The sequence below is a fragment of the Onychomys torridus genome, chromosome 5 (assembly GCF_903995425.1).
Source record: "Onychomys torridus chromosome 5, mOncTor1.1, whole genome shotgun sequence".
Lineage (NCBI taxonomy): Eukaryota > Metazoa > Chordata > Mammalia > Rodentia > Cricetidae > Onychomys > Onychomys torridus.
This window is the reverse complement of record NC_050447.1, coordinates 134,860,631-134,882,091: the sequence shown is the minus strand read 5'-3', so window position 1 is coordinate 134,882,091 and position 21,461 is coordinate 134,860,631.

The window sequence follows — 21,461 nt, the reverse complement described above, 5'->3', positions numbered from 1 at the left end:
ACAAGCTCTCAAGTATAGACATTTTAAAAGAACACCACACTTAAGAGGCATCTAAGGACAGATCTGTAATGACAATAGAAAAAATTGACTGACAGATTTTGAATATACACGTGTATGTAAAAGGTTTTCATGTGATTGTGTTTTGATTCTAGCAAATCTCTCCAAGATTAGACAAGGAGGGTTCACTGGAGCCTCATGAGCTGTTTTCCCTTACCTGTTCTCAGATTCTGAGGCTACCAGTATGCCTTGGTTGCTGTGTTTCTCAGGTTGGGAATGCTAGTACTTAATCAGGACATTTCTATTGTGTACCTATTCCAAGAATTGCAGAATGCTCCTCATGCCTAGGAATGACTTTTCTAGAAGGTCAATGGGTCAACTGGAAAATTACTTACTCAGGTTCAGACCCCACAGGAGGACATTACGGTACATCTATGCTTAGGCATTTCTGGTTAATAGGGCTTGGGCCCCAGTTCATTTAACTCACAGAGGAATTATGTCCCTGTGACAGGGACTTTTGAAACTGATGCAGAATGGATGTTGGCCTAGGCCTCTGATAAAGTCACTTTTCCTGTCCCCTTACTTTATACATAGGCCCAGCATTGAACACCACAATTGTGGTGTTAGAACTTCAGTCCCAGTTCCCTACTCATATTCTCTTCTCTTCTCTCTCTCTCTCTCTCTCTCTCTCTCTCTCTCTCTCTCTCTCTCTCATGTGCATCTATGTGCATGCATGTTTTGTATATGTGCACATGTGTGGAAGCCAGATAACAACCTTGTGTATCATTCTTTGGGCACTGCCTACCTGTTTCTAAGAAAGGTTTCTTGTCCCAAAGCTCACTAAATAGGCTAGGCTGCCTGGTTATCCAGCCCCAAGGACCTGTCTGTCTCCACCTCACCAGTGCTGGTATTGACAATCATGCACTACTACACCTGACTTTTTTTAAATGCAGGATTTTGGATCAAACTCAGGTCATCTTTCTTGCAAGGCAAGCCCTCAGATAAGCCCCATTGTGGGTGGGATGTCCATTAGGGGCTTTTGCTCTGGATACGGCTGCTAAAGATTATACGGTAGTGACTAAAGAGGGATCGTGCTGCGTTCAACTAATCTGAAGTCTTGTTCTTGGTACACTACTCCAGAGGGTAGCAAACCCAGCACATTGTTCAAATCTGGCCCAGTGTCTGCTGACTCCAGGATGTTTGTCAAATGTTTCAGTAGGTACATTTGTGTACACACAAAATATTCTGGGTTTGCCCCTTGGCCCACAAAACCTAAAACATTTACTCTTCGGTCCTTTATGGAAGTATATTCTGAAAGCATGAAGTGTCACTTCAAGCTGTCCCTGTCAGTAAACAGTAACTCTGACAGGGCTTCTGAACAACAACGCCCGTGTTTGTGCACTTGGGGCTTCTTTTATGAACAAGACAAAGAACCACAAAGAGGTCAGTTATCGTAAGATGACAAACACTTGTCAGTTTACTCATGTGGGCATATAACATGTTCATACATATGTGGGTACATGGGTGTGCAGGTGTGTGCAGGCCCACAAGGTTGATGTTGGGGGGGTCTTCCTATATTGTTTTTCTCCCTATTAATTGAGATAGGCTCTTTCAATTGAACCCAGAGCTTATTTACATGTGGTGAAGCCAGAGGACAACCTTGGTATCGTTCTTCAGGGACTGTCACTTCCCACCTCTTTTTTTGAGACAGGGTTTCTAACTTCTGTGAAACTCAACAAGCAAACTAAGATGGCTGGTCCAGTTATCTTCTGGGACCTGCCTGTCACCAGTGTTCTGGTACTAAGATTGCAAAAGTGTGCTACCAAGTCTGTCTTTTTTTCCTCTTTTGTTTAGGTGAGAGCTGGGGACTGAACTCAGGTCCTCACGCTCCTGTGACAAGCCCTTTACTGAACTATCTCTCTAGAACCTCTTTCTGATTTTACCTTTTAGCTTGAAAATAGATAGATGGCAAACTCATACATTGAGATGATTGACATTAAGAAAACCACTCAAAAATGATAGAAGAACATTGATGTCATATTTTAATGATTTGCTTTATTGGATACACTTTTGTCTTGAGGGAATCTTAGGGTCAAAGACAATTCATTCATTCTCTAACAGATGTGAGGATACAGGGATAGGAAAGGAGGGCTTTTCTACTGAGGAACTTAGGAAGATATGTACCTAACTGCTAAAGCAGGAACAGGGGAGAGGGAGGAGCAGTCTGTGCTGAAATGGGGACAGTAGGTCCCAAACTAGAACTTCAAGGACAAGCTCATCTGCCAGGTGGTCAAGTAGCAAGGTGAAATGCAGAGAAAAGGATGGACATCTACTATGTGCTTTTTTGTTTGTTTGTTTTTTGTTTTTTGTTTTTCGAGACAGGCTTTCCCTGTGTAGCTTTGTGCCTTTTCCTGGAACTCACTGGGTAGCCCAGGCTGGCCTCAAACTCACAGAGATCCGCCTGGCTCTGCCTCCTGAGTGCTGGGATTAAAGGCGTGCGCCACTACCGCATGGCCTACTATGTATTTTTTATTTTTATTATTTATTTATTTATTTATTTTGGTTTTTTGAGACAGGGTTTCTCTGTGTAGCTTTGCGCCTTTCCTGGAACTCACTTGGTAGCCCAGGCTGGCCTCGAACTCACAGAGATCCGCCTGACTCTGCCTCCTGAGTGCTGGGATTAAAGGCATGCGCCACCACCGCCCAGCTATTTTTTAAAACTTTATTTTAAATAAATAAGCAAATGAATAATTTACAAAGCACAGAGCAAGATGGAACATTAGAAAAACAGGAAGGGTCCTGGTATGTTGGACACCAGAAGTGAATGCACATACACTGAGAAGTAGTGGGAGTCTGATCTACTAGAAGTGTACCTGAAGACACAGTGGGGCACATTAAAGATGGTCACACCTCATTGCTACTCTGCCCCATTATGAGACAGAGTTTAAGCCCCAATTCCTTCAAGCTAGGCTAGATTCTGATCCAGGAAGCCAGGCAGTAGAAGTGATGTCTAGAGACTTCCAAGAAGCCTTGTGATGTCTACCTGGGTGTCTTGGAAAACCTTGTACCTAGGAGTCCCAGACATCACAGAAGATCATGATGACCTTCATCCTGCTATGTGGGAGAGACCACCTCCAGAGTCTCTGTGTGTGAGGCCCTGCTAAGTCCAGACTACCTGTCTGTTTCTGCTGCTTCTAGCAGCAGGAGGGAAGGAACAAAGTTGTGTTGGAAGCTCTAGACTTGCCTAACTGTCAGCTGACTCCACAAGGGACAGAAGAATTGCTGAGATGAGTCCTGCTGAAATTCCCTGAACCAGAAAGTTGGGAAATTAAAAAACAAAGTGGTTGTTTTTATCATTATGTTTTGAGGAATGCATTATACATAGGATAGATAACTATTAGCTTTCTAGGGTTCTCATACTAAGTGCTACAAACTGAGTGCTCTAAAATGACAGAAAAGGATTGTCTTGCAATTTTGGAGTCTGGAAGCCTGAAATGAAGTGACAGCAGGGTCCGACTCCCTTTGAAGACTCGAGGGGGTGGGATTTTCTCTTGGCTTCCTGGGTAAACAATAGTCCTTGGCTGCTGTGGATATCGCTCTGTGTAAATAAAGTTCTGATTGGCCAGTGGCCAGGCAGGAAGTATAGGCGGGACAAGAGAGAAGAGAATTCTGGGAAGTAGAAGGCTGGGGAGAGACACCGCCAGCAGCCGCCATGAAAAGCAACATGTAAAGACACTGGTAAGCCACAAGCCATGTGGCAAAGTCTAGACTAACAGAAATGGGTTAATTTAAGATAAAAAAGGTAGATAACAAGCAGCCTGCCACGGCCATACAGTTTGTAAGCAATATAAGTTTTTGTGTGCTTTCTTGGTTGGGTCTGAGCGACTGTGGGACTGGCGGGTGAGAGAGATTTGTCCTGACTGTGGGCCAGGCAGGAAAACTCTTAACTACAAATGGCGCCCAACATGGGGCAAGAGTTTCCACCTAAAACCTGAGAAAAAAGATTCTAAGACGGAGCTAAAAACAGCTTCCTAATTGTCTCTCTCAAGTTAGTGGCAGCCTGCGGGTTTGAGCTACTATGGCGGGTTCCTGGCGGGTTCCTCGCATGTGCGCGTCTGACCTGCAGTATGGCAGGAATGAGGAGTCTACAAGTGGCACTTTACTCTGCTGCGTGGTAGATTTAGCCTTTGCTAGTTAAAAAAAAAAAAAAAAGGTTTCTGGGCTATGCACTGCTTTGATAGAACTGCTTCTGATAGTTGATGGTACACATGGCTCCAGACCCAGAGATGGTGGTAAACTGTACCAGCGCCATGTTGGGAAGCTGAGGTGGGCGGAGCCAACAGCCACAGTGGCGTTTCAGTCTTACAAAGATGGATATTACACAGAGAATCTGGTTTATGCTGTCTTTGGGATTTTTAACTGCAAAAAAAGATTTGATCGTAAAAGCTGTTGAGTTAAACGAGTATGTAAATTTTAAAGGTACTTTAACTTCAAAATTTGGATATAAGGATATGTTGCTTTGGAAAGGAGTCTCTGCTTTTGTTTCCACAGAAAGCCAGAGGCTATGGATTTGTTTCAGATTAAGATACATCAGGTTTGATCAGCCAAGACCACCTGAAAAGTCTTCAATGACACCATGGCCCAGATGATCCGACATCCAGAATGGTTTCAAGGCAGCTGGCTCAGAGGTTCACCCTCACGGACTACTCCATAATCCTAAAATTTTCTTTGTGTTCCCATAAGATACAGCACCCCCTTACAGCAGGAAGTAGTAAAAAAAACTACGCCCACATTCCCAAAAGTATCAAGCTGGCTTTGGAGATGGAGTTGGCTCACTCCTTCTCTAAACCCAGACATATTGCTAAAAGAAAAGGTTAAGAGATTCTTGTGTCCCAAATCAGAAGAGCCCTCTGGTGTGGGACAGAGAAAAACCAATATTTTTCTTTAAAGTAGATTGATTATAAACACGATCTCTTTCTAAAGAAGAAAAGGGGATATGATATAGATATAATAGGATAAAAGGGTAGTTTAAGGAACTTACTTCTAAAGAGCAACAACTTGTTTAAAATGTTTTACATTGGTATAGATTTTAGTCTATTGATACAAACTTAAAGTTAATTTTGTTATTCTGTGTGCATATTAATACTCATGTTTAAGGTATTATGTTTGTATAGCTCATTTAAAATTGTAATGGATAATTAAAAATAGATTAATAATTGGTCATCTATGATAATCATAGTTAGTTAAGTCTTCCAGGTATACACAGAGATATTTCAGATAGACAAGTAATCTTCAAACACTTCCAAGGTCTACAAAATATGCCATTTAAAATATTTTTAAAATTTAGACTTTCTGGACAGTGAGACATGTCTGCTCCTGGCAGCACCAATTTACTTCAGAGAGGAAGATGGGCATTGAAGACACTTCATATGGAATTTATCTTCACCTTGACAAAAAACAGCCATTTGGGCAAGAAACTGTTCTTGCCTGGACTGCTTGATCAACTGGTCATGCAGGACCCATAGAAAGGTGACCACTGAACTTTGCTTGACAAAATGGTCCTTCAGGTTCCTGCTTCACAGAGGAAACTGCCAGACATTCTACAGGACACTGAGAGAAGTGACCGAGAGACTCTAGCCCTGTGGGCTAAAGACAAATGCCCCAACTTTACAAAGGAACATTAGGTGACTATCCAGGCTGCCAGCTGTCTCTGTCTACCCTGCAAGACTCCTGAAAGTTGCTTGCATCCTTCTCCCGGTTCTCAGGTAATATTATATCCTTCTGAGGCCTTTGATGTGGTTAAAGGCTAGATAGTTACAATTTCCTCAGTTATGATAAAAGATAAGTTAGATATAAAACCTTAGACTCACAAATATAAGATAGATAGGATATCTTCTTTAATATTGTAACTGTAATTCTTGCTTGGTAATTGTTTTGTTATATATAATTGTACTATGTAAAAGTTAAAACCTTCCTTAAAAAAAAAAAAAAAAAGAAAAGGGGAAGTGCTGTGGATATCGCTCTGTGTAAATAAAGTTCTGATTGGCCAGTGGCCAGGCAAGAAGTATAGGCGGGGCAAGAGAGAAGAGAATTCTGGGAAGTAGAAGGCTGGGAAGAGACACCGCCAGCAGCCGCCATGAAAAGGAACATGTAAAGACACTCGTAAGCCACAAGCCATGTGGCAAAGTCTAGACTAACAGAAATGGGTTAATTTAAGATAAAAAAGGTAGATAACAAGCAGCCTGCCATGGCCATACAGTTTGTAAGCAATATTAAGTTTTTGTGTGCTTTCTTGGTTGGGTCTGAGCGACTGTGGGACTGGCGGGTGAGAGAGATTTGTCCTGACTGTGGGCCAGGCAGGAAAACTCTTAACTACACTTGGCTTTTTTTTTTTTTTTTTTTTTTTTTTGGTTTTTTGAGACAGGGTTTCTCTGTAGCTTTTGGGGCCTGTCCTGGACTAGCTCTGTAAACCAGGCTGGCCTCAAACTCACAGAGATCCACCTGTCTCTGCCTCCCAAGTGCTGGGATTACAGGCGTGCACCTTGGCTTTTAAGTGTGTCAGTCCAATGCCTGTTGTCACATGTTTTTTCCCTTTCTCTGCAGTAGCTCTCCATAGGTCTATGCCCACTTCTCTACTCTTATAGGGATGCCAGTCACACCAAATTAGGGTCCTCTCTGGCTTGAGGAGAGCATATTTTATTTGGTCATCTCCATAAAGATGTTATTTCCACACAAGCTCACATTTATGGTATCAGGAGGTAGGAATTTACTTTGGGGGAGAGGGAAACTTCTGACAGCCACCTAAGCAAAGTTCTGAGTGCAAGTGTCATTGGATGATTCTAGGTGGCACTGGAAAGGGGGAAGAAAGACAGGAAAATATTGTGTATTCTGAAGTAGGATAACTTCATGAGCAACTGGACTCAGTTTCCCCAGGAGATTTGGTGGAGTGTATACGGTCATTTCTGCCATCAGCCATCAGCAAAGAATATGAAGAATTAATGCTTTAGTTTCCATCCATCATTTGCTGAGGGCAGTATCCTGGGGACATCAATTTCCTGGCACTTATGGCAGAATGCCCAAAGATAAGAGAACTGTACCACTGCAGAGCAACAGGCTTGCAGCAGACTGCAGCCAGCACATCTAGGTGGTGAGCAGTGGGTGTGGGGCACGAGTAAACTTGGCGACAGGTATGTTATGTTTTTATTCTTTGTCAAAGACTCTTTGAGAAGAAAATTATTCAGAGGGCATCAAAGAAGCTTTTACTCTGAGAATAAAAGGACCAAAGGGCTTTTCAGGACAGATGACCCTGGATTCAATTATTTTGGAGTTTCTATCACATAATTTCATTATATCTCCTCAAAAATCTTAGTAAGGATCTGGGGAGATAGTTTAATTAGTAAAGTGCTTGGCATACAAGGATGAAGACTCTAATGAATCGCCAGCATCCATGTGAAGCTGGTGGCTGGTGTAGGCCTCTATCCCAGTTCTGGGATGCCTGGAGCTCACTGGCCAATTTAGGATTCTTGAATCTAAGTGCATGTATACACATATGCATGACCATGTATACACATACACATGTACTCAAGCACATATGCATGCCATGTATTCACATACACATATACATGTATATAGATGCATGACCATGTATACATAATACACAATTTAAAGAAACATCACAATAATTTAGTAAAGTTTATCATAACCCAGACCTTGTATCAGGTGTTTATTCTGTTATTATACTGAGACAGAGTCTTAGTGTGTAACCCAGGTTAGCTTGTAACTCATGATCCACCAGCTTCAGCCTCCAGAATGCTGTGACTATAGGCCACAGCCCTGCCTCACTGTTAGGTACTTTCTTGGGGCAGGGTGTATATTCTACATCTAGGCTGACACATATAGAGTATGATCAGCACACAGAATATAAATGGAATTCTGTGGAAAAAAATGTGGATTTGGGAGATCATGAGACCTAGCTATGGTAAGAGAAAGGGGCTAAAAACTTTCTTCTTCCAATGTTTCCACAAAGCAAACGGAGGGGAGTCCAGTACCAGGAAAGAAAGAAAGAAAGAAAGAAAGAAAGAAAGAAAGAAAGAAAGAAAGAAAGAAAGAAAGAAAGAAAGAAAGAAAGAAAGAAAGGAAGGAAGGAAGGAAGGAAGGAAGGAAGAAAGAAAGAAAGAAAGAAAGAAAGAAAGAAAGAAAGAAAGAAAGAAAGAAAGAAAGAAAGAAAGAAAGAAACTGTTGTAGTATTTCATGTGGCATTTGGGCTGTCCAGGGTTGGAAGCAGGAATGGAACTGAGATCTGGAGAAGTGTTTCCACCACCCTTCTGTGGAGCAGTCACTGCAATATCTCACTCAAGGTGTATCCAGACTCTTCCCAAGAGGCCATTCTTCTGGGAAAAGTGCAGATGCTTGAGTTGCAAACAGAGCATGAAATGAAGGCATCTTAGCTGTTTCTTTGGATTGTGGTGGGAGGTTCTTGTAATTCTAGATGTAATTGGAACAGAATATTTTATATAGATCTTAATTAGGATGAAGGGAAATGCCACCTAAAATTCTCCTTAACACATCTTGAATCTCATGGAGGGAATGGGAAATGTATATATATTTAATTCAAAAGATAAATCAGAGCTGGGTCTATAACTCAGCAGTAGAGCTCCTACCCAGAATACTGCAGGGTCCTGGTTGGTTGATAAAAGAAAAAAAAAATCTACAAATAGAACCTAGGTCAGAATGCTGCAACATTTAATTATTTATCCTGATCTATTCTACCTCTTCTCTTCCCCCAAAGGTCGATGTGTGGGAAATTATCACCAAGTCTCCCTTCTCTAGTAAGAGTAAGTGGGATTTGGGGCAACTTCTTTGCTTTCTTATTGTACGTTTCTATATTGTCTCATTCAAAAGATTGTGGGTATGCAGTAAAATTTAAGAGTAACAAATTGACAAATGGCACCCTTACTGTTTCCATGAAGGTCCAACTGAAAAATCTTTGGACACAGGATGTATTGTAGGAGTCTGACCTCACCAGTGGTAGCATGTGCTAAGGAAGGAAGTCTGGACAGGAAATTGGGGGCTCAAGAATAGCACATTCAGCCAAACTCAGAAGCCAAGTGCACTAAGCTGGGGCACTTAGAAGCATCTGGAGAAGCCTGATTGCACAGCTGAGCACCAGGTAAAGATCCCAGGACTGCAACTGCCTCAGAGGTGGCAGAACCAGCTGAGACCTGCATATGGCTGGGGATGTCTTTCACTCCATCCAACCTTGACAGTCTTCAAATGCTGTGACTGGGCTTGGAGATGGCTTGGTGGATCAGATTGCTGACTGTGTAAACTTAAGAACCTGAATTCAAATCCATAGCACCCATATAAAAAGCTGAACATGGCCATGTGCATGCCTGTAATCACAGTGCTGTGATCATAGTGCAGAGACAGGAGGATCGCTGAGGTTTGCTGCCTGCCTGCCCAGCTCCAGGTTCAGTGAGAGACTCTGTCTCAAGGGAATACATTAGAGACTGATAGAGTAGGACATATAATATTTTCCTCTAGTCCCAACACATGTGTGCATAGGAGTGCTCATCCAAAACACAAGTGTGCATATACCATATACAATCACCACACATGTAAACATACATTCATACATACACACAAGGAACTCCGGCTGTGGTGTGTATATGTATGTGTTCATGTTTAGATCTGATGCATGTGCATCTGTATGAACATGCATGTGGGGGTCAGAGGACAACCTGCATTGTCATCTCTCAGGTATCATCCACCTTGTTTACTTGAGATGGGTTCTCTCATTAAGTAGGTTGGGTTGGCTGGGTGGTCCCCAGGAATCTGCCTGTCTGTCTCCTCAGCACTGTGATTACAGGCACATACTATGACTGTGGGTCCTATCATGTTGAACTCAGATCCTCAAGCTTGCAAGACAAGCACTTTAATGATTGAGCAGTCACCCTAGACCCTCAGATTACTATTGCAATCAACTCTGGCATCAACTAATCTTTGTTCATGCAGGCAGATCATTCTAGGTACAAGACTGGTGCCAATCCTAACAGAGTTGATGCTGTATGTCACAAATGCCGTAAAGCACTGTGTTTAATTCTGACCCAAGTCTTTAATGAAGTTAAGTGAGAAATAATTTTGATCAGTGGACCCCATTCTTAAAGATTTTTTGAATAAATTTTTACTTATGTATGTAACAAGTGTGCAGGCTTCTGAGGAGGCCATAAGAAAGCATTAGATTGCTGGAGTTAGAGTTGTGGGTACCTAACCACAACCAATGTGGATGCTGGTAATTGAACTTGGGTCCTGTGAAAGAGTAGTATGCATTCTTGACCTCTGATTGGTCTCTCTAGCCCCACTGTAAATAATTTATTAATTCTAACCTCTGACATGGCCTCTTGTGTGCCTTCATATATATATATATATATTTGTTACAACTTGTCACCATTGAAAAAAGCCATCTAATTTGGAGAAAGCTGTTTGCATTATAGAGGGTTTCCACTCACTATTGAAGATGGGAGGGGGGTCCAAATGGAAATGGTCGTTTTTACCCCTCAGTGCTGCAGAGATCAAATATTGACATCAAAGCTGTTTCTGTTCTGTTCATACATCACCCATCAATCAATGACAGATTCCAGAAATGTTCCTGCAAGATGTGGAAGGGACTACAGGACCCACCTTTCTTCTTTTGAGGAAGAGTGTTTGCCCAGGGTTACTCAGATACCTGACAAGATGATATAAAGATGTTGGTCTTTTTGTATTTGAAAAGGATCTCACTATATAACTCAAGATGTACTGGGACTTATGTGTAGCCCAGGCAGGCCTTGAACTTATGACCTTCCTGCCTTAGATTCCCACACGCTCAATTAAAGGTGTGAACCACCATGCTCAGCTAAGATGTTGGTCTTTAAAAGTATTTATTTATTTATATTTTATATGTATAAATATTTTGCCTTTATGTATTATTTTATCCCCTGGAACTGGAGTTACAGAGTTGTGAGCAACCAAGTAGGTTCTGGAAAGTGAACCTGGGTTCTCTGTCAGAGAAGCCAGTGCTCTTAAACACTGAGCCATCTGTCCAGCCCCAGGTGTTGGTTTCTTTCAAAAGGTGTTTATATCAATTATACATTAATAGCGAGTTTCATTATGATATCTTTATCCATGTATATAAGGTGTTTTGATCATATCCACACTCTATCACCATCTCTTGTCTTCCTCCTTTTACCCTGATTCTTTCTCTTTCCCATCCCTTCTGTTTTCATGGTGTGTGTGTGTGTGTGTGTGTGTGTGTGTGTGTGTGTGTGTATGAGAGAGAGAGAGAGAGAGAGAGAGAGAGAGAGAGAGAGAGAGAGAGAGAGAGAGAGACAGACAGACAAGGAGTTTCATTAGTGTTGCTTATAGGAGCATAGATTAGGGCTTGTTTACAGGAGCCTGGGTACCTTACCAAAGCTACACCACTGAAGAAAATGCCCCTCTCTTCTTCATCAGCCATTAACTGCATATAATTACACAGGAGGAAGGGGGCCATGCACCCGCCATGACAGGGTGTTAAGAGTCCTGATCTTGTGCCAATTCTGCAGGAAACTGAAGCAGCTATGCCATGTCCCACAGCATTCTCCCTACTACCTCTTCCTCTGGCTTTTATATTCTTTCTTCTCCTGCCTCTATAATGTTCCCTGAATCTTGGAGAGGGTGATAGAGATGTCCATTATGACTGAGCATTCAAGATGTCTTTTGACATCATTTGTCTCACTTTTGGGAAGATTCTACTGGGTGCTAAGCAATCAAGGGGATAACTAGTTAAAGATGGTCCTAGGACTCAAAAGAGGTAGATGAGATAAGGACAGAAGCCCCGAGAACCATGAGACATGCGTCATACATTGGTTCAGGAAGTGGAAAGAAAAGGATGAGGAAAGCAGGGGTGAGAAGGAATAGTTCCAGAGATTCAATTTGGTTGTATATGTTATTCTGCCCATAGTCACTAGAGAAATCTCCAACTTTTGAGACTATAGGATCATAGGACATCACTAGGAGAGTAGTTTGTATGCATTAGTTTACTTTTGAGTCATGTTTTGTAGAGTCCCTCACTCAGGCTTACTTTATGCCTGATCAACTCTTGCTTGAGGAAGCATTGTTGCATGCTTAAGTTTTAAAAATATAATTAGGGTATACTGAGTATTGCTATAAGGAGGGGATTGCCTTTTGTTCAGCACTTGAAGTGCCTTATTATTTTATAAGCACATAATGAGTTCTTGGAATGGTCTCTTTGAAAGGATAGCTGCACTTTGTAACAAAACAGCACCATTAAAATTTGATAACCTGAAAACAGACATTTGTGGTTCCTCCAGTGCCTAGGGCTCTTTCAAGATGGTACTTACAGTTTTCTTAAAGTGCATTATTTATGACTAGAAAGGAGGAGCAGGGAAGTATACATCATCAAAAGAAATGTTGGCCAGTGTCCCACAAACAGGGCAGTTGCTTATAGCTTTTCCTAAATTTAGCCTGTAGTGTATTGGGAAGAAAAGCAATTTGGCTTCAGACCATGTAGCTATACCATTTTCATGACAGTGATGATTTTTAGTTTGAGCCAAATGACATTGTTTTTATTCAATCACTTATGATGTATAAAATAGCAGTTCTCTGTGATTCAACACACCATGCATTGCACAGCTCGGAAAGGAATTGAAGGTCATAGAAGATGAAGCCCTTGGCTGGCTGCCTGCTGTGTGTCAACATTCAAGAGATGTTAATTCTGCTAATGATGTCTTTTCACTTGTTGGACTTAGAGAGCATTTATTAAGTGTCCAAGTCTGTTTTCCTTGGTTTATACTTTCTCTGAGCTCTAGCTGTTAATCCCTCCATGAGATTTTCTTAGTAAGTCTTTCTAATCTATTGAGGTCTTCCTTGCTGAACTTTAATTATTTTCTTGAATCACTCTTTCTGTATCTATGATCAGTTTAATTTCAGAACCTAAATAATGGCTTTGGGGGTGGTGGCACATGCCTGCAATGCCAGCACTCAGGATCCAGAGGCTAGATGATTGATTGTGAGTTTGAAGTTTATGTGGGTTACAAAAAGCCAAAATCCAAACTGATGAATCAAACAAAAAGCAGCTTGATTATCAGGCTGCTAAACATAGCCCTAAGTCACATGCATAGTCTAAATTAAAACCTGTGTCAAATGCAAGTCAATTGAGTGACCTGTGTATGCCCTCCATTTAAGCCAGGAGATAGTTCCCAACCACCATATATTATGATGTCCACACATGCTTAGTGGGAGGATATCATCTGGGGTCCACAGTTAGTGGGACCTAGAGAAACCCTAGGCAGAAAGCCCAGCCTATGAGAGAAGATCTGGATCTTCCCTCCTTATCCAATCTTCAGACAACTGTAGGGGTCAGTGAGGGTCTTTCTGCTTCTGCATGGGCTAACTGCTTCTGCATGGGCCATTTTGGCTCTTAGTGAAGTGTTAATTTAATTAATCTTTATCAATAAAAATTCATGAGTCAAATATTGGGATAAGAACCCAAAAGATCAGAGAATAGGGACCAGCTGCCAGTTGCTTCCTACCTCTTCCCTTCCTCAGTCCAAAAGGCTGAGATCCTCTCTCAGCCCCACCTTACCACTTCCTATCTCCTGTCTACAGTCCTCCAAACCTCCATGGCCAGCTAGTGACTAGCTCCAACCTCTGACTCCAAGCAAGCTTTATCTATCAGAACACAATCAAAATATCACACAACGTATTAGTTCCTTAGTCTCTGCCAGCACTAATTCTGTTGGTTCTCCAATTCTATGTCCATTTGATATAGGTTGACTCTTGGTTAAACTGTGTGAATTTTGATTGGGTCAGGAGGGAGTCAGAGATTTGGGATCTCCCTCCTGAAACACCTGGGTTTCATAGTTCATAATAGTTTGTGTAATTTTGACAAAACAAGGATACATTCCTCCTGTCATTCTGGCAGCTATTAAATAGTCTTGGATATAAAGTGCCTCATAAAATCCTGAGTGGTCAGAAAGAAGCACACTGCCAGCATTTCTCCCTGTAGACTTGCCCTCCACTGGAACATTGAAGTAAACAAAATTCCCTCTCTTTACATATGGGGCAGTAGAGGGAAACAACGGGATATTGAGGTTTAACTATGTCCCCCAAATTTCCTCTATATAGAAATATGTCTCCAAAATCATGCTCATTAATTTGTGAGGCATTTGGGATTAGATGAAGTCATGATAGTGGGACCCATAGGATTCAATTTGTAGCTTTTTAACTTATAGTTTGTTACATCAGATAACATCCTATTTTATCTTGGTATTCAGCGGAGATTCCTATCAGCAAGAGGGCTCTCACCTGACGCTGAGCTGTTACTGGTGCTGGACTTCTCAGCTTCTAGAATTCTGAGCTAAATAAAACTTATTCTTTGTAAGTCACCTGATCTTAGGTGTTTTGCAGTATTGACCAAGAAATACAGTAAACAAGAAATAGGCCAACTATACAAAGACATTACATCAGGACAAATTGAATTCTATAGAGAAATGAATATTGAAAAGGGGTTGAAATCCCAGCACTATCTCAGACACAGCCATGTCCTGGGAGGACACATCCATGTTTGAAGGGGTCCTGGTCTTTGGTGAACTTTACTTTAGACTTTAATGGTATCCTGAAGGCCATGTTAATACCATTGTTCATCTCCACTAGGGAAGGTCAGTGGGATAAGCTGGCACCACAGCCAGAAAATGCTGGGGCTAGAGAGATGGCTCAGTGGTAAAGAGCACTTGCTGCTCTCTCAGAGGACCCAAGTTCAGTTCCCAGCACCCACATCAGGTGGCTCACAATCACCTGTAACTCTAGGTTCAAGGAGTCAGATGCATTTTCTTGGATTCCACCTGCATTCACATGCACATACCCACACACAGACATATTCATACACATAATTAAAAGAGAAAATGCTGTTTCTTCTGGAAATAACATGATTAGTATGGCAGTAACATCTAGACGATGAAAACATACCCACACCCAGGAGAGGGAGTCTAGAACAACATTTCCCACTTCTGTAAAAAAGACTTCTAAATTTTGTGTCACAAGTACCAATTTGTCCTGACATGGCTTCAGCAGGCAACTCTCTAAGAGTCTTTATAAATCACAGTGGCAGCAGCACTAGGAGTGGGGTCAGTTGCAAATTTTCTGTCCCCACCTTGACTTACTGAACCAGAAACTCTAGGGCAGATCTTGCTGACCTATGTTTTAACAGACACACTGGTAACTAAAATCTAGCAGTGCTTGAGAGTCACTCACAGATAGACTACATTCATGAAAATAGTGTTTTTGAAGTAGAACTTCTGCTTTGCAGTTATTAAGAGTTGTTTTCTCATTTGAGCTGTGCAACCACATTGCAAAACAGCATGACATACTATACACATAGAACAAAACGAAAACAAACAAACAAACAAACAAACAAACAAACAAATGAGGATTCCTAGGTCAGAGAGTTAAGGGAACCTGAGCCTCATGTAGCCAGTGAGGCCTGAAGAAATAGGTCATGGGGCATAGCGAGCATGTCTATGATCCCAGCACTTTGAAAACACAGGCAAAAGGATCATGAGTTTGACGGGAGAAAAAAAAAGCCTATTGTGCTATTTTGTCACTCCTGTGCTTTCTCTATTTCAGTCCCTGCCTTTATTCACAATCTAAATAATACTAACACCGAGAGGTACCTGCCTGGAACTCTTAGACCAACAGAAGACAGAATAGTGAGGTGATATTGACTTATTGAAATAGCTAACAAACATCTCCAAGGTCTTTAGATAAAGCTTGGCATTGTAACCCAAGGCTTCCCTCTTTAACAAGAATAATAGACCACACAAAGTTGTAAAGCAATCATCCCACTGCACATGGTCTCTCTTTCTAGTTAGTGGTCTGGCTGCTGTTTCCAGGGCTGTTTAGAAAGGCCCAGGTTTGCTGGTTGTACCAGAAGAGTCACTGACTTGTGGCTTCAGGGGTGTTGTGTGGATTGATGGTTCCATGACTCATACTGCCACCTCCTGGGGATCGCTCCATGACCAGCTGTTTCATTTAGTGTCAGGGTTCCAAACTAAAGATGAGACTGTGGTCTCTACCTGCTCTGTTTCAAGAATCTAAAATCAGGATGATCATGATGATTTAAAGACACATATTCCAGAAACATTAACCATTTTCACTTCACATCCACCAAGAGAGGAAATACATGAGGGATTACTATTTTTCTTGTTGTTTTAAGGAAAGGTCTCATGAAGCCCAAGCTGGCCTTGAACTCACTATGTAGCTGAGGATGACCTCAAACATCTAATCTGCAGTGTCCATTTTTCTACTACTTGCATTATAGTTGTGTACAACCATGCTAGGATTATGAAGTTCTGGGCCTAGTGTAAATTAGGCAAGTCCTTTACCAACTGAGCCATGGTTCCAGCCTGTTTTGAAACATGAAAATTAATGGGATGGCCATCAAAAAGAATCAAAGAAAAGTTGAAAATTCATAGTTTGTAGTGACTGGCTTTGGAACATAGCTTGTAAGCATTTTGTAAGTTCTTTTTGCTTCCCCAAATTCCTGTAATAACATGGTTATAGGGCATATTCTTTGGGATCAGGGAGTGAATAGCTTAAAGTGATAGTAATTGATGGATGGTTCTGGAATCTGAAAGTCTAAAGTCAAGTCATCGACAGGACCATGTTCTCTGAAGATTCTAAAGAGAATATGTTTCTTGTCTTTCTCTTCGTTTCTGGGTTACCGGCAATCCCAGTGGCCGCAATTCCTGCACTTCCCATCGTCAGCTGGCACCTCTATGCATAAGTGACTATTACAATTGTGCTGCCATTTTGATATAGGGAGCATCTAACTGCAAAATGACCTTACCTTAACTAAGCAGCACATTTATGAAGCAGCACAAATGGCATCTCATTCTGAGGTTCTGGATAGCATGTGACCTTGGGGGACCACTATAAAATAAAATGCTTTGGGCTCAGATCCCGACTAAGACACTAAATGCTTAACACTGAACCAGTTATTGGCTGTTTCTGAGGATGTGTGTTCTCTTCTACCATGAGAACAAAGATTCCAACTGTATAGACTTTGGGTAAGGATTAATATGAACACTTAGTATGTAACTGGCAGAGAGTTCAGTGCTTAGCTCAAGGTACCTATTGCATTTGCTTTCAGCCTCAGGAAAAAAAAAAATCCTTGAGTTTAAAGAGAGGAGAACATAGGTGATTAACAAAGAGAAATTTGGGGAAATTTCTACCTGTGTGTGTGTGTGTGTGTGTGTGTGTGTGTGTGTGTGTGTGTGTGTATTATCTTAGATAGAATATATTAAGTATTAGACTCAGGTTCTTTAGGATAGGACACTTTTTGGAATGATCTTTGTAACATGCCACCTACCCACGCTCTAGACTTCCCTGGATTTTACTATGTGTTTTTTTGCTTGATATTGTTTGCATTTATTGTAATTCCAACTTATCTAGGTCATTATCCCTCCATTACTCCTGGACAATATTTGATAACCATTTCTTTGTATATAGTCTTGTATTAGGTTAGAACCTTCTTATTTAGACAAAAGGGGGAGATGTAGTGGATAGCCATCCCAGCCTTGACCTGGAAGTTCCAACCCCCATTGAGGCTTCAGTAATGGTCATGCCCACAAGGCAGGGCTGAGGGAGGACACTGAAGACCCAGGATCGAGATGTAGGCAGGTTCCTGGCATGTACGACTGACCTACAGTATGGTGGGAATGAGGAGTCTACAAATGGCACTTTACTCTGCTGCGTGGTGGATTTAGCCTTTGCTAGTTAAAATAAAATAAAAAAAAAAGGTTTCTGGGCTACACGCTGCTTTGATAGAACTGCTTCTGATAATTGATGGTACACATGACTCCAGACCCAGAGCTGGGGGTAAACTGTACCACCGCCACTTTGGGAAGCTGAGGTGGGCGGAGCCAGCAGCCACAGTGGTGTTTCAGTCTTACAAAGATGGATAATACACAGAGAATCTGGTTTGTGTTGTCTTTGGAATTTTTAACTACAAAAAAAGATTTGCTCTGTTGAGTTAAATAAATATGTAAATTTTAAAGGTACCTTGACTTCAAAATTTGGATATAAGGATGTGTTGCTTTGGAAAAGAGTCTCTGCTTTTGTTTCCACAGAAAGCCAGAGGCTATGGATTTGTTCCAGATTAAGATACATCAGGTTTGATCAGCCAAGACCCCCTGAAAGGTCTCTGATGACACCATGGCCCAGATGATCCAACATCCACAATGGTTTCAAGGCAACTGGCTCAGAGGTTTACCCTCACAGACTACTCCATAATCCTACAATTTTCTTTGTGTCCCCATAAGATACAGCATCCCCATCCAACAGGAACTAGTAAGAGAAACTATGCCCAATTTCCCAAAATTATCAAGGTGGCTTTGGAGATGGAATTGGCTCACTCATTCTCTAAAGCCAAACATATTGCTAAAAAAAAAAAAAAGGTTAAGAGATTTTTATGTCCCAAATCAGAAGAGCCCTCTGGTGTGGGACAGAAAAACCAATATTTTTATTTAAAACAGGTTGATTATAAATATGATCTCTTTCTAAAGAAGAAAAGGGGATATGATATAGATATAATAGAAAAAAAGGGTAGATTAAGAAACTTACTTCTAAAGAGCAACAACTTGTTTAAAATGTTTTACATTGGTATATATTTAATCTATTGATACAAACTTAAAGTCAATTTTGTTATACTGTGTGTATATTTCTACTTGTGTTTAAGGTATTGTGTTTGTATAGCTCATTTTAAATTGTAATGGATAATTAAAATAAATTAATAATTAGTCATCTATGATAATCATACTTGTAGCCATGTTAGTTAAGTCTTCTAGGTATACATAGAGATATTTCAGATAGATAGGTAACCTTCAAATACTTCAAAGACCTACAGAATATGGCATTTAAAATATTTTTAAAATTTAGACTTTCTGGATGGTGAGACATGTCTGCTCCTGGCAGCACCGATTTACTTCAGAGAGGAGGATGGGCATTGAAGACACTTCATATCTTATCTTCACCTTGGCAAAAATAGCCATTTGGGCAAGAAACTGTTCTTGCCTGGACTGCTTGATCGACTGGACATATAGGACCCATAGAAAGGTGACCACTAAACTTTACTTGACAAAATGGTCCTTCAGGTTCCTGCTTTGCAGAGGAAACTGCCAGATATTCTACAGGACACTGAGAGTAGTGACCGAGAGACTCTAGACCTATAGGCTGAAGACAAATGCCCCAATTTTACAAAGGAACATTAGGTGACTGTCCAGGCTGCCAGCTGTCCTGTCTACCCTGCAAGACTCCTGAAAGTTGCTTGCATCCTTCTCCCGGTTCTCAGGTAATATTATATCCTCCTGAGGTCTTTGATGTATTTGAAGACTAGATAGTTATAATTTCCTCAATTATGATAAAAGATAAGTTCGATATAAAACCTTAGACTCACAAATGTAAGATAGATAGGATATCTTCTTTAATATTATAACTGTAATTCTTGCTTGATAATTGTTTTGTTATATGTAATTTTACTATGTAAAAGTTAAAACCTTCCTTTTTTAAAAAAAAAAAAAGAAAGAAAGAAAGAAAAGGGGAAGTGCTGTGGATATCGCTCTGTAAAATAAAATGCTGTTTGGCCAGTGGCCAGGCAGGAAGTATAGGCGGGACAAGAGAGAAGAGAATTCTGGGAGGTGGAAGGCTGGGGCAGAGAGACACTGCTAGCCGCTGCCATGTCAAGCAACATGTAAAGACAGTGGTAAGCCACAAGCCACATGGCAAAGTTTAGATTAATAGAAATGAGTTAATTTAAGATAGAAGAAGTAGATAATAAGAAGCCTGCCAAGGTCATACAGTTTGTAAACAATGTAAGTTTCTGTGTGTTTACTTGGTTGGTTCTGAGCATCTATGGGCCTGGCGGGTGAGAGAGATTTGTCCTGACTGTGGGCCAGGCAGGAAAACTCTAGCTACAGTTAACTGATTATTTCTGACCAAGAGAAAACATTTGGGTCTATTTCTGTTTCTCAGAGAGGCTCAGAACACACACACACACACACACACACACACACACACACACACACACACACACACACATACACACACAATTGTAAGAAGTAAAGTAAGACTGCCTGTCATTACCTTCCTACCTTTCCCTACCCTGTGTAAGTCTGACTCCATTGACCCTAAGCATAGCCAAGGTCTTCAATGTTGAGAGAGGGAGCTGTGCAATTTACTTACAGAAGGAAATAACCTCATTGACCTGATTAGGTTCTCTTCATTAAGTTCAGGAATGAGGGATTTAGAGAGATTGTTAGGGTAGGCAAGGACTTACAGAAAGGAGGCAGATTTTGAAGGCAGCAGCTTGAAACTTCAACTTGTGGATCACTTGCTGTACAAGAATAAGAGTCTGAGTTACTGTCCTAGCAGCCATGTTAAAAAGCTGAGCATGGCCATATGCACCTGAAATTCCAGCACCATGGAGCTGTAGGTAGAAGGATTACTGGCTTTTCCTGGCTGCCAGGCTAGTTCCACGTGCAGTGAGACACTGTATGCAGCGAGTGGTAGAACGGGAGACCCAAAGTCTTCCTCTAGTCTCTGGGTTTACAGCTGTACACACATGCATGCACATACCACACACACACACACACACACACACACACACACACACACACACACACACGTACACGCACATACTCCCAAATGTTAACATTTTAGAAAACAGTCCCCAAACTGTTTATTATTGCTTAGTTAAAAATGAACAGCCTAGAACCTGAAACGGCCACAAAGCTAAAGAATACCCTGATGGCAGGAAATACAAATATCTGTGCCCTTTGGACCCAAAGATGACCAAAGCAAAAAGGCAAACTCCTAGGAATAAATCTGGTTCTCTGCTTCTCATGATCTCAAACACCTATTTTGAGTTTCAAGCCACACAGAATGGTCTGTGACTGAGTGTGGAGTTGAAACCTACAGGAAGGAATGTGAATAATTCTTTCTCTCTCCCTTGTCCTCAGGAAGAACTAGAGTACAGTTTTGCCTAAGGCAAGACTCCCTGAAAGCATCAATGGAAAAGACTCAGGGTGGCAGGCCCTTTGTCCTTTCCATGTGGATCTGCCTTGCCCTTTTTGCAAGGCTTTCTACCCTTTCCTTCTACCCCAGCTGCATTGAAAGCACTTTTCACTTTCACTGTGGCTTCCATTTGGTTCTTGTCAGGGAATGTGCTCTGGGGAAGACCTCTTGATTTTATCCCTCTTTTCCCAAGACCAAGGTGACATATTAGTTAACAGCATGAGAAGGCTATGACTTATTGGAGATCACTGATATTTTAATATTTTTCCAATAAACAAGAGCCTTGAGAAGGTTGGGCATTTGAAGGAGAGGAGGGGGCTGAGGAAAATCTGAATGTCTGAGTCCCTGTAGGGTAA